Genomic DNA, 14,334 nt, shown 5'->3' with positions numbered 1-14,334 from the left:
TCTAGAGTTAAAATGTATGCTTCAAAATATATAATAAAAATTTAAACAACTTTTTTCCCAAAATAACACTCGTTTGTGCCTATATTAATAAAAGAAAAATAACAGTCAAGATGAAGGCATTAGATTTTTTGCCAGAACAAGTCAATTTTATTGATCTACATTTAAAGTAGTCTATTTTCATATTAATTTGAAAAAGTGTGAAGTATATTACTTAAACCTTGAAACTGCATTTTACTTTCCACAAAATTTGATTCATAAAAGTCTTTTGGACTCTACATTGTCAATGGGATATTCAATATCTTTAATGCATGAAATGCACTTCTCCTATTCTTAATATAAGACCTATTTAACTAATTTGATTAGATTAAGAAAGTTAGGTAAATTAGTTAATTATAAAAAATATGACATGTTTTTCCTAAAACATCATAATCATCTTTTTTAATATCCTCCCTCCCCTTTCTACTTGATTATGGTTGAGGAAATATCCATAGAGGTAATTTAGAAAAAATTAATAAATATGATAAATAGGTATTATATTTAGGATAAAAATTAACTTAACAATTAGATCCTATATTAAGAATCAGAGGAGTATATTTTTGGTGCTTTGGACTTATTTTATAATATAATTTACACAACAAAGTGAAGCTTAATTAAGAATGGAAGGGAGTATTTCACAACCATTTTTAAAGGCTTATTTAACCAAAAACAAACAAAGAAAAGGAAAAAAGAGGTAAACTCGGGCTTTTTCTCTATGAAAAAGAGTAAAAGACCAGCAAAATATGGGAATTCAAACGTTATAAAATACTCCAATCATTATCTTAATTTACTTAACTTTACAGAAACTATTTCTTAATTTTGAAAATGTATGTAAATCTTTTTTTAAAATTTAAATGTATCTTATGCAAAAACTATTGAGAATTTTTTTTTCGTCCATCCAAACCATTGATTAATTGTTATCAAAACTTGTTTTAACCAAAAAAAATCCCTTCTTAACATAAATGTTATTTTAAACGTTTTCAAAAAACAATTTTTATACAACATAAAAATAATTTTAATGCATATATTTTCAATGTTTTAATGTTATAAAATTTATTTATTTTTATCCAATAAATTTTATATTTTATATTTTTTATCATTTATTAAAACTTATTTCTCGAGGTTTGGATGCAATTATAAAACATTCATGTAATTAAAACAAAATACAATAAAGACTAGAGTAGTATTTTCTCAACAGATAAATTTATTTTTTTCTCTTAATCTTTTTATCTCCAAAATGCTTTTGATCAGGGATACAATTATACAAGAATGACTTATCATGCGTTGTTTTTTGGGGTTAAACATAATTATAACATTAAACATTTAAAAGGAGGAAAAAGGACTGAATAGGAGATATTCCATCCTAAAACAAGAATGTTGTCTAAATGCAGGCTTTCTTAGATTAGGTTATATAAAATAACAATATACTAAATGGACAAGTATTTGCCCCATTAATAAGAACCTCAAGGGAGCAGGAATGGTGAGGGCAGCGAGGGGACGAAGTGTACAACCAATTTAAACCAGATGGTTTATCCGAAAGCCAAGAACCAGCATCACTATTATGAATCACAGATTGCCTAAAGAGCCCTGCATAAACTGAAACTCTAACCATACCATTTACAAGCCGTAACTCTCATTAAATAATCTAAGCTCAGACATACTAAAAGGTGCCAAGATTCACCAGGCTCTGTTCAACTTCCTTTCCCTTGCTGAATTTGCTGAAGAAGAACTGCAGCCAACTGTAATGTCGCTTGTAGCCGCTTCTGGGGATCTGCTTCTGCATCTTGCTGCAAGTTACTACCAGTTAACGGTTGCTGATTTCCGTTGGCCACTCTCTGTGGCTCTCTTTGAACCATCTGTGATCCTTGAGGCACGTTTGACATCTGTTGTTGCCTTTGAAGTTGGAGAACCTGTCCATACTGAGATGTTGCAAGCTCAGGATTCATTGAGTTATTTTGAGTGGGGTACTTTTGGGATGGTCTGGAGGAGGTGTCAGACCCGTTAACTCTCTGAGTTTGCCTCGGATCATCTGAGGGGGATACACTCAGAGAGCTTCCTGATTGCCTCTGATGCTCAAGAAGAGATGCTGCAAGCTGTGCGAGCTGCTCTTGTTGCAGGGATCCCCCAGCCAGAGATAGAGAATCCAGTGGCCTTATTTCCTGAAGAGATGACTTGTTTTCACCCATACGTTGATTTGAATCGACATCTAGCACTGGCCTCTGAATGCTCAGCTGATGATCCTGAGTAAGAGGTTCAACAGCACCATTTGATTGTTGTAATGGAAAATTTCTATTGATTAAAGGCTGGAGATTGTTAGCAGACCAATTTGGCCCAGATGTATGGTTCTGCTGTTGAACTGGATAATCGTGTCCCCTTCTTCCATCATGGGAACCTGATGCACCAACTATGGCATGAGCTGAACCAGAAACTGAGGCAGGCATGGCTGCTGAAGTTTTATTTCCAAGGAAAGAAGGATTGCTCATTCCAGATGTACCCAATTCAGGAGTGGATGTAAATGGAGGGGGACTACGAGCCGAAGGCATCACTGGCTTTGGATACAATGCATCCCCATGATATGACAACAACTTTCCATCTTTTGCCTCATTTTGATTGTGCATGGACCCTTGAGTTGAACCAGGATGGTCCAACCTTAGAACCACACCAGATATGCTCAACTTTCCAGGTACCTTCAATACTTTCTCTGAGAAATCTGATGGAGGCACAAGAAACAAGGTATTTCTGTCATCTAACTTAGCAACTGCAGCCCTACGCTTTTCCTCCAGGTAATGCATGAATTCATTGTAGTATTCAATGTCAACATCGCTTTCAGGCACAAAGAAACAACCCAAGCACCAGCCGCTTGATAATAATGCTTTGAAAGCATGTCTAGACCGGTCCTTGCCGTGCAATCCAGGAATTCAGGTCTGAAATTATGGTATTGAGATTAAAACCCAGATCAGAACAATGAAGGATGAAATAGATCATGAGTGAAGCCTTATATATGACTTTTGGAAACAAGTCACAACAGCATTTAGACAAACATGCTATTATGAAACGATCGGGTGACTAAAGATGGCAAGTAATCGTTCTCTTTTTTTTTTTTTTTTAATCAAATACAAAGGCCACATAAAACGTGCAAAAAAGAGGCTAGCTAACTACATGTAGTTCATAACAGAAATCCTCCCCTTTTTTGTAAGTAATCCCTCCATCGCCAAACATTCAACATGCTATTATGAAATCATTTTGAATATCTAGAGCAACTTAATCTCCCAAACATAGGACAGACTTGTAAAACCTCCCAATGTCGGAAGCAATTTCCTCAGAGTAGTTGAGATCGGGTGATTAAAACTTTAAGCCTAGCCCATTCATGTATTCAAGTTGGGAAGGGGAAGGGATCTAAAATAAGGATGCCAAAGGATTGTTTACAATACAGGGTTGTTTGCAAGTTGGTGGTAGTTTACAATACAGGGTTGTTTGCAACGCTTAGACTATTTACAATACAGGGTTGTTTTCATGCATTCTTAACGCTCCTAGTGCTTTGCTCCTAAACTACCACCACAGAAACACTATTCAAACTCAACTTGATGGCACACTAGATGGCTGGCTGACACAATTAATTATTTATTTTTCCCACTATATTTAATATGATTTTTTTCATATAAATTAATGTGACATTCAATCAATCAATATATAATACAAAATCTATAAAAAGACGTACCATGCATAAGCCATGAACCATACAACTTACCTCAAATTTCATGCAAAGCACAAGACCCACATTCTTATTTTGATTTAAAAATAATTACTCATTGATAGTTGTAAAGAAGTAAAGTCAATGCATAAAGATATTGAATATGTTAAGACATCTTCCACAATCCAATAAAACAGATAAGTTAATTCATACTAAATAAATGTCAATCAAAGCACAGCTAATTTATTAATCAAATCAAACCCGCAACTATGATTTTTTTTAACTTTTGCCACCTGAACCACGACGGATCTAGCTCAACCAATACCCATTTTATACAGGTTATAGCTTCCTCCCACTTCGTAGAAGCAACCATATGGACAAAGCCACCGTTTAAAAACGGATCCTCATAAATGCCATATAACCAAATGCATTTAAGCAGTGCAAAAGTTAAACGCAATGGGCTTTCGAAATGTTGATACAAATGAAACATCTCTATGGAGTATAGCCTTACTTGTTATGTGGAAGAACAACAATTCATTAGTATTAAGCCCATAACTAGAACCACTGCATACCTTATTTTAGTAGAAATTATCAATCCATAGAAAACTTGCAATGCCTTCCTTTTTAAAGAAGTTCCATTGCCTAGAAGTGTTGGTGAATTTTCATTAGTGGGGGAAAACAACAAAAGAAGACCTTAATCATTTAAATTTTACAGTTGCCAAAAAAGATCCTAACCTAGAACGTACATTTTAATAACAATTTCATTGGCCTATATTGTGATGCGAAATGGCATACAATCAATGGAATTCATAACAAAACAGCATGAGATCAGTTATTGATGTGATCACACATTCTACTTACAACATGATATCCAGGACTTTCCCCACAGGGAAGCAGCGAGCACGACAAACATGTGTTCCGCCTTTGGCAATGGTTCCTTCCCATTTCCACTCAGTTAAAGATGAGTTACCAGGTTCAGGTGTGAGTCTTCTCTTCTCAGTAGAATATGATTGCAGAGCACTGGGACCCATGTGGAAACTATCACTGGGCTTCCAATGCTCATCCCTGTCTGACGAGCAAAAGGGGAATTTGGTCTGGGATCAAAAGTTTGTCTATGCACAACAGGTCCAGCGTCAATTCTTTTATCGAGGATCTCATGTTGGGGCAAATCAGTTATTAACCTTAGGAAAGGGTGTCTCTGCCTTTCTAAATCAGAAAGAGGATATTCTGGAAGCTCCTTTTCAGGAGGAAGAGATCCAGTCTTCAGTTTTTTGGTGTCATGTTGATAATATATATCATCTGGATAGTCCCGTGGATCTTCAAACAATGCATGCTTTTGAGGATATCTCTGAGGAAAAGCACCTAGATGAGCTTGCCTATCTCTAGAAGGGCTTACTGAGTGCTCAAGACTGTCCTGTAGTATTCCAAGTGGTGGCACCTTTTCACCAACTCTCCTTTGTTCATATGAACTGAATCCACTAGCCCGTGAAGAACCCCTTCTATCTGAATCATAAGTATCAGGATCTGCCAAGTCCCATTTTGGGAATATAATAGGGGAACTAGCACCACGGTCTCCACTGAAGCCTGCAACACTCCTATCTTGTCTCAAGTTCTCAGTCGATCCATGACGGCCACTAGATGTGTAAAATGGGGATGAAGGGGTGTTCATTGAAAACCTCCCACTGCTTGATGAACCAGCTTCACTCTTAGCAAAACAAATATGTACACGTGGATTTCCAAATAACTTTCCCTGCAGAGTATCTCTTGCTCTGCGTGCTGAAGTTAGACTCCTAAAACGAACAAAAGCATAACTACGACCTGGAAATGTTGTTATCTTCTCGATCTCACCAAATGGAGAAAAAGCCTTTCTCAAAGCTAAATCATCCACATTTAACTGAGATGGAAACCCTATCCACAAAACCTCACTGGGTTCTGGGTTTTTATCAGTCAGCTTGGATTTGTCAGGATAAGGAGGCTCAGGACTACCACGGCGTCCTCTAAACTCTCTTGAAGAGAAAGGAGATCCTCTTCTCCCTGAGCTTCGTTCATCCCAAGAGTAATCATCATCACGTGTTAGTGACGGTGGCTTATCCTGTATTTACAAACATGCTGTGTGAAATTCCAATATTTTTCAAGCACTCAGAATTCAGTAAATTTAAATGGGATAACGAATGAAATGTACAAACCAAGTTCGAGTAACATGGCAGGTAGTTAATTTTACTTGACACATACAAGTCTGAGAGCAGATGGCACTGGTCCCTCAAATGATCAAGGGAATCAAATAGAAAGTTACCTTCACTTTAACCAAGCACAAAGAAAACCATATCTTTTGACTCACGTAGTGTATTCACTTAGGCCATCAAGAAACAGGATTCAATGTACGAATTAAGCTTACTGTCATATTCTTTCATTCGGAAGCTACCAATGTCAACTATTTCAATTTAGCTTGGTAAAATACAAAATGGGTCAATTTTTGCCCTTTTCTGACTGAAAATTTTTGCACAATACATTTCAAGACATACTGCACAGAAACTTCCGAACTATTACATTCATACCCATTGAGTATTTTACATGTGGAATTAGCAATGGCAGTTAAGTAAATCTTGTACATTTATATCAAGGAATCAATATAATTCCACATGATGCAACTAACCAAACCCCCTATACATGAAGTGTCAATTCTTGCCCAAGAGAAACCTAGTTTTGCAATATCTACATCATTTGAGAATTAAATCTGGAATAATTTGTTCATAAAACGTCACAGCATTACAATCACTGCTCTTGTTTGATTCTGAAAAGTTGGATAGGGTACTGAGATAAAAGAAATGATAACTAATACCCACAAAAAAGTGAGAGTAGGATGATTACTGAGGAAAAATGTGTTACTCTTGAATGTTAAAGATTGTGTTTAGGAGGAACCCTTGTTTTTAACACTTTAACAGGTTTTGACTACATTGACTTGCAAATAACAACAAATTTTTATAGGAATTCCTTGTTTGGGATTAAGTAATTTCTAGGTTCCTTTTGTCGGAAATTTTCCCTTCATTCTTGTGACCAAGACAAGAATTCAATAATATGCCAGTCATATTCCAAAAGAAATCCTGCAAAGATTAAACCATAGTTGGTTATCATATGCACATCGAACTGGCATTTAAATGGACAAGATGTCCGCTGCTAGCAATTGACTTGTATTCCAGGTAATTTTGTAACAAGTAACTCTAAAACAAACATAGGGTCAAACATCGTTGTAATATATAAATGCTAATGCAGAGCAAAGCCCTATAGCTGATAATAGATGTTAAATAACATTAAATAAGTCTATCTTGCCAAAAGAGAAAAGGGAGGCTCCATGGAAAAACAATAGTTGACGCTTCATGACAATCACAAGGGGTTTGCGCCTTGCTTCCAGTTCTAATTACCCAAAAGAACAGAGTGCATTAAAGTCAATTTTAACAGAGACTAAAACCAAATTGGTCCTTTAAATAGTTAAGCGATCAAGCAGATGTCATGTTTATTCAGCCAAACAAAAAGGTTGCTTCTGTGTCATGTATCAGTACGAAGCAACAAGGGCAAAATTGATTCATAATATATAAGAGCATAGCACTTGAAAAGAAATTAAAAAAAAAAAATCTTATATACAAGTACTAGGAGGTCACCACAGCTAGGATGTCAAGAAATACATGGTTCTCATCTCTATGACATGTATACTAGTTTTAGAAAGTAAAAAGGGTCCAATCAACAGGATAATTATAGAATCTCTTTTACTTTGATCTATTGCTTCGTATGCCCCTTATTGTATCACTTATCTTTTGCAATTGAGGCAAATAAACCTCTTCTACAGTTCAAATTCATTGTAAAAAGCGTATTACTTGAGCCTCACAGCAGAAATTCAATCTATAAGTAACCATTAGTGCCCTAGAGAAACCATAACGGCCAGTAGGTAGATTATGGTTGTAAAGTTAAATTGGATTTACTCAATTAAAATGTAAACTGACAAGTATAATAATTAAGCCTCCCACAGTGTTAGACGACCAAATTCTACAATTAATTTGGAGAGAGAGTGAGTGGAAATATGCTGCCACCACAATTGTGGAGCTATAGGAGGTTGTAAGGTTATTTTGAGTATTACAAAGTTGCAAGTGCAGGAAGGTCAAAGTTTAAGGGATCTATGACTTCTGAATCAAAGTGAAAATTAGGACATTTGCTAGGATGAACCCTATTGCCTGGTTGATACCACTAAAGAAAAAATTCCATTGCAAATGTGTGAAGTGTATCATGCTTATCGCAGTTTAGAAGCTCCCAAGCTCATAGGAATAGCACAATAGTCTCAGCATGATGGCTGCAATATAGTTGCGGCAGCCATCAATTTATGGCAAGGACCACGTTAAAATGGTAAGCAGAGGAGATTGTTCACATCTCCATCGAAGGATTCTCGGGCCTTAAATCTGATCAAAACCTGGCTGGAACCCTCCTTCATGTTACTAGGGAGCTCCTTTAGCCTCCAGCTCGATTTTGTTTCCTTCATCGTTTTGAATTTTCTGACAAGGCATCTCATCCTGTCTCTGTCCTGCCTCTCTAAATGACATTAATGATTCTATTTTAAAAGGTACAGCCTTTGCATGAATAACAAGGTATTTTATGTCCATTGTTAGTGATACAGGAAACGATGAGCAGAAAATTAGGAGGATGAGGATGACTATCCCACCTTCTCATGTGATCATCGTTCTCCACTACCTCTTAAATCCCTTTCGTTATGTTTGTATTTTTTTTTTTTTTCATTTGAAAATGTTCTTCAAATCCGGTTGCCTCAATACAACAACATCTGGCAACCATCTGCCATAGCACCATGGCAAAGTTTAGGCTTTTACACAACAGCAGCCACAGCAAATCCTGGAACCTCGCATCATGTGATGAAGTTCCAGACTGCTCACGTTTGTTGATGTTTATCGCTCATGAGAATACTTTTTCTTTAACCTCCAGTAACATATACCAATATCAGGTTCTGGAAGAATCTTTAGTTGGGCAAAATTTCCTTTTCACAAGTTTCTGTGTCTAAGGCATCCATAGTTCATATCAATGCTCCATCCGTAATTTCTACAATTTGAAAGATTCCATTTGGATAGCAATACTTAACAAGATTCCTATTATACCCTGCAGTTGCACAGCTTAAAGGTGTTTTCCAATAGTTAAAGAGTGTGCTGTGGTACAATTCATGGTGTTTGGCTGATAATCAGAATTGCAAGCAGGCATTGATCAAACATCAAAGCCTCGGACATCATATGAACAACAACTGATTGAATATTTGACAGCGAATCAGATGCCCCATGTAAGCCATTGAAAGCCAGAAATAATTAAAATGAAAGGCTATTTTATGTGGTACAATGCAACTTGCTGTGGGTCTTAAGTTATAACCAAGCATCACCAAAATGATGTCAGCAAAACACTCCACATTTCCCCAGCTTTTTACAGAGATATTAAGGAATTGAAATATTTTCAAATTATTTACAATATCCATGGATTGGAAACAAGCCGTGAGATTTTGGATCTGTCTTTCATCTTTAGTAGCATTCTGATTTGCATTTATTTTCTCATATTTGACCAATATTTTCTTCTACTAACAGAAACATTTAATCAGGTTATGAATTGAACTTATGTGCATATGTAACTTGTTAAACTCAAGTTGTTCAACTGCTTCAAAACCAGTCAACTATATCTCCTCCACCGGATTAAAATGCCTCAATACAAGCCATTTTAGCTCTCTTTCAAATGCTATGGCACTGTAATTAGAGGATTTGAATTGCTAACAAAGAATAAATAATCTGCCAACCTTAGAGAATGCGCATGCTCTCATTACTCATCCCTTAGGAATAAACTATTTTATTTAGGATGAAAGTGTGAGATGAATCCAGAGTTCAACAGTTACAATCATGGTCATTGCTCATTGCTCGGATACATATTATCATTATGATAAGCTGCTAGCTCATAGTGCAAGTAATGGGGATTGTTACCCAAAGTTGAACTGCCAAGGGCATAGAAGACCTACTGCCTTCAGTGAAGTTTCTTTCCTCGTTTTTTCATGAAATTTTTTCCACAATGGCTATAGTCTATGAGCATGCAAAGGCTACCAATTGTATAGTATAAGAAGCTCCAAGAAAAGACAGTATAAATGAACGATTACTGAGTAGCTAAAGCTCCAATTTTTCTGGCAAGAAATTAACTCAAAGCATCCTGTTTGATTGAAAGACTTGTAAATACTGTAATCTGGAATAGTAACTCCATTTGAATGATGGTAATCTTAGACCTTGTTAGATTAATAGATTTATTGAAGCCAGTGCGTTGACGTTAAAAGTTTGATCAGGGCAGAATTTATATTCATCTTATACAAACATGTTCTTCAGGTCTAAGAATAAGATGTTATTATATATTATATAATTATCTAATTATCTAATCTGGCTCTGGCTGGCAATAGGAGCAAAAGAACATTGCTATTTTTTTCTCACTTTTTTTAATGGATTTGGCATGAGAAATCATAGAGATCAAAATCTTATCACATTTCCGTCTCCTTAAAACAAAATTATATCACAAGGACATCTGACACAGTTTTTGGCCCCCAAGTCCGCTATGCGAAAAATCAGTTCAGAACAAGAGAAAGGTAGTGAGCAGCTCATGCTGTATGCATCCAGATAATGATAGTAACTTTATTCTTCTGGAGAAGTGAATTTATCACTATATACCGTTGCTTGGATTGAACCATTTATTGAATGGAAAGCAGCAATTTTTCTGCATCTTTTATGTCATGGGCATGTTATGAAGCACTTAATTTTATGGTCTATTTTATTTACATCACGTGCAGTGAGTTGGATGCCAAGGCTGCCTTACAAGTTTTTCCCATTTAAATTAAGCATATTTTGGCCTTGAATATATAATTTATTTGAACTGCTGGAGAATGTACATATGCGCATATAAAAGCATCTGAAAAAGTATTAGACAGAAAAAGGTGGGCAGGACTGACCGCCTTCGCAAACTCGACTCTAAGCGGGTTGCCTGCAACAGGAAAACCTTGAAGTTCATTCAAAGCATCAATAGCATCTTCATCCCTTCTGAAATTGATAAAAGCATAGCTACGACCAGGCTGGAATGCAACGCTTTCAAGTGGTCCAAACTGCAGAAAATGACGAGCAAGGTCATTCTCTGTTATACTGTGCGACAGATTCCCAACCCAAAGGTGCCTGGAAGGGGGGTTGCTGCTGCTGCTGCGCCCGCTGCTGCCTTTATCTTCAAATCTTGAAGGGTAATCCCTTCTAAACCGGTCTCTTCCACCACTTCGATTTAACTATAGCAAAAGCCACAGAAAATACCCACTCTCAAATATAGCTATCTTTGGGTTTTCCCTTTATGCTCTTTAAGAAAAGAATAACATGTATCAGCATTGAATGGAAATGGGCTTTGTTAATCTCACAAACCATTATAGAGTAAGAATCAGGAATGCCCACGGGGCTCGATTGGTAGTGCTTCAAGTAAGAAACGAAGAAAAACAAGAAGCAACATGAAGCTAACTAGAAGAACTGAATGATCAAAGAGGACCACGAAACTGACCATAGCTGACTGAAGAGGGAAAGTTGCGCACCAACTTGAACACCAAATCCGATTACTTCAACCTAACAACTCAGACATAAACAAAAATAAATTGATATTCTCAATTCCTCGCTTCCGTGACTCAGGATCTGTGGAGTAGATGTTGTAAGCCCTGGGTACACTGCCTACCTCGTGCGCCGTAAAGCTTACAGTGCATTTAGGGTTTCGAATGGGTTATTGTTCATCGCGTTTTGCCGAAGCGGCTTGGGATAAGCTTTCGCTTTACGATAGCGGGGTATAGGCTATATAGGGCGAAGATCCGCTATTACCACTATTTTTTTTTTTCGGCCAACCGCTAAGTTAGAATACTTTAATTTTAATTTAATTTAATTTAAAGCTGGCAAAAAATTAATTTAATTCAAAATATAACTATCAAATAATTAATTAACATAATTAAAAAATTATTTAAAGACATTTAATATGTAAAATAATACAACTTATTTTTTCTAAAATATTTTATTTATGGAAAGGGTAAATAGAGGAGAGAGAGTGAGCGGAAGAAAAAGATAAGAGACATAAAATTAATTAAAGATAAAAATAAAATAAAAGTATTAAATCATTAGACAAATCTAAGAAAAAATCCCTTAAAAAGACGGTTTAATAACCCAAATTCATATTTAGGTCATTAAATTTACCTAATTTTCAATTAGGTTGCATAACTCAAATAAGAATTTTAAAATTTAATGAAAGTACTGTAATGCCTTTTTATTAAACCTAACAGAAAAGGCAAAGCAAGGGAGAGATCATCAATTGAATCTGAAGACTCAACACAATCTTGAGTAGCCACCATAGCCACCGTCTGAATCTGCAAGTCATGACGCAGCTTTGAGGAGTCCCCCTCATTGCTGCCATTAGAAATCAGAAGACGCGACATAAGGAGGAGCTTTAAAATTCGAGTGGCCACTTCAGCGTGAAAATTTTAGCAGAGAGGGTAAGACTTCAAAACTCAATGTATGAATTATTTGATGTTTCTCTCTATCTCTCAGATCTTACTGAAGGAGAAAAGGAAAAAAAAATTCAAAATTTCAAACACTTGTCGGAAGTTTGAGATTTAGACTCTTAGCTTCAAGCTTCCCTTTTTTTGTTTTACCTCCAACCTTTAATTTTTTCACTTTTGCTCTCTCAAACACATGAATGTTAGAGTTAATTGCTGACTTTGTTTTGGGTTATTTTGATCATCACACATATCAAAATTTGAATGCCTTGTATCCACCTGGTTGTTTTTGCAATTAAGTTTATTTGGCTTGGTTCAAAATATTTTCCAGTCAATAATTACGATAAGCCTCCCTATTATAAAGATTATATGAACTGCACAAGTTATAGTATTTACAGACCTTCTCTATTGCTTTCTCTTACCTATTAAGGCAAATAGGCAACACGGTGTGCCTTACATTTTTTTGGCTTCTATTGAATATAGGAGTTATATTTGACACTAGTTTGAGAAAAATTTTCACCATTGGTACATAAAGCTGTATTTTCTAATAATCTAATTGATTAATTATATGGCAAATATTCAAACCTTTATTGCTGTTTTTCTCTCTACTTTTTTAGTCTGGGAGTAAGGTAATCATTACTATTGGTAAGCATTCAAAGTTTCTAACTGATATTATATGAGAATTCAACGAAAACCTTATGCACAGCTTTTATTTTTTTCACACCACTGAAATTATTAGTTTTATTCAAGTTGTGAAGTTAGTCAATCTTCAACAAGAACAACGACTGTAACATATTGAAAATATACAACAAAATGACCTACAAAAGCTTTACTGTAATTTTGCATTATTTCCTGTCCTCCCCCACATTCATAAAGATGGGTATCTATCTCCGTATGTTGCAAATAAATGTTAAAAGTTTTAGAAATATATAAGAGCTACTTATGTTCAGTTCTTCACTCCTTCCTTCCCTACCTTGAATATCCTCCATTGCTTTTAATTTAGTAGCATATGCTTGTTTATGTGTCAGATTTACTCCATATTCTCTCTGCAATGTCTTCATAATTTTACTAGGGCACTTGTCTATGTGTGATCTTATATCTTCAATAATAATAGATGATGTTAGAGCAGCTCTTCCATCATGGTTTAATTGAAGACAATCTTATGCATGGTGAACGTGCTTATTATTGAACCGTGTCACACGAAGGAAAGGGGTATTCTTCCCTACTGCCTTTGCAGTTATCTTCAAGGATATCCTTTACTTTTACATTTCACAGACATTCTTTTTTTGCTGTTCCTCACAAACTTGTATTAAAACTTGTTAGCAATACTATACTTATGTAGCAGTTGTTTGAAAGCATCGACGTTCAGAAAGATTTGTGATAATCCTGAAAATATCTCTTTCCATTTCAATGAGTTCAACTCAAGAAAAGGTGTGGGTGCACTTTGTACTCTACATGGTATGCTACTAGGTGCCTCATAACTTTCATAAGTAACACCATTTTGATGAGATGCAAGTTTAGGTTCATTATTGAAATTTCTTGGAGATAAAGAGCTTTGTTCTAGCTGCCTCACGCTTGTATGCATGATGCATTATATGACCACAACATTTGTTATTTTATTAATAAGAATATTCTAACAAATAACAATTTATTTTTAGGAAAAACAACTAACTTATATTTGTGGATCACCACTTACGTCTTCTACATTGCCATTCTTTTTACATGCTATATAGACATGGCCACTCCTCTCATTATATTGAAAAATGTTTGCAAGTTCCTCACCATTAATAAGATCTACTAGAGTCTTCTTATCAAATGACACCATGTATTTCATCTTACTATTATTAGTGTCATTTCCAATCCATGAATATATCATTGCTCTCATTTCTTCAAGTGTCATAGCTTCTCTTATGTTTCTTACCCTAACACTCCCCCTATCAGATTGAATTTCACCTTCAAGATTCTTGACAAATTGTCCACCAACATGAAAATAACAAAATAATCCTTTTGCTGATGTTAATTCTGAAGTATATGCCAT

At 35.6% G+C, this 14,334-nt stretch overlaps 1 pseudogene; it reads right to left on the bottom strand.

The window, feature by feature from the left end:
- Positions 1-1,340: 1,340 nt before the first annotated feature.
- Positions 1,341-11,236, bottom strand: LOC114734956 (flowering time control protein FPA-like; annotated as a pseudogene).
- Positions 11,237-14,334: the final 3,098 nt, after the last annotated feature.

Source organism: Neltuma alba, unplaced genomic scaffold (genome assembly GCF_004799145.2).
Source record: "Neltuma alba isolate B1F8T4 unplaced genomic scaffold, ASM479914v2 tig00013164_pilon, whole genome shotgun sequence".
Lineage (NCBI taxonomy): Eukaryota > Viridiplantae > Streptophyta > Magnoliopsida > Fabales > Fabaceae > Neltuma > Neltuma alba.
This window is presented reverse-complemented; position numbering and strand designations above follow the sequence as displayed.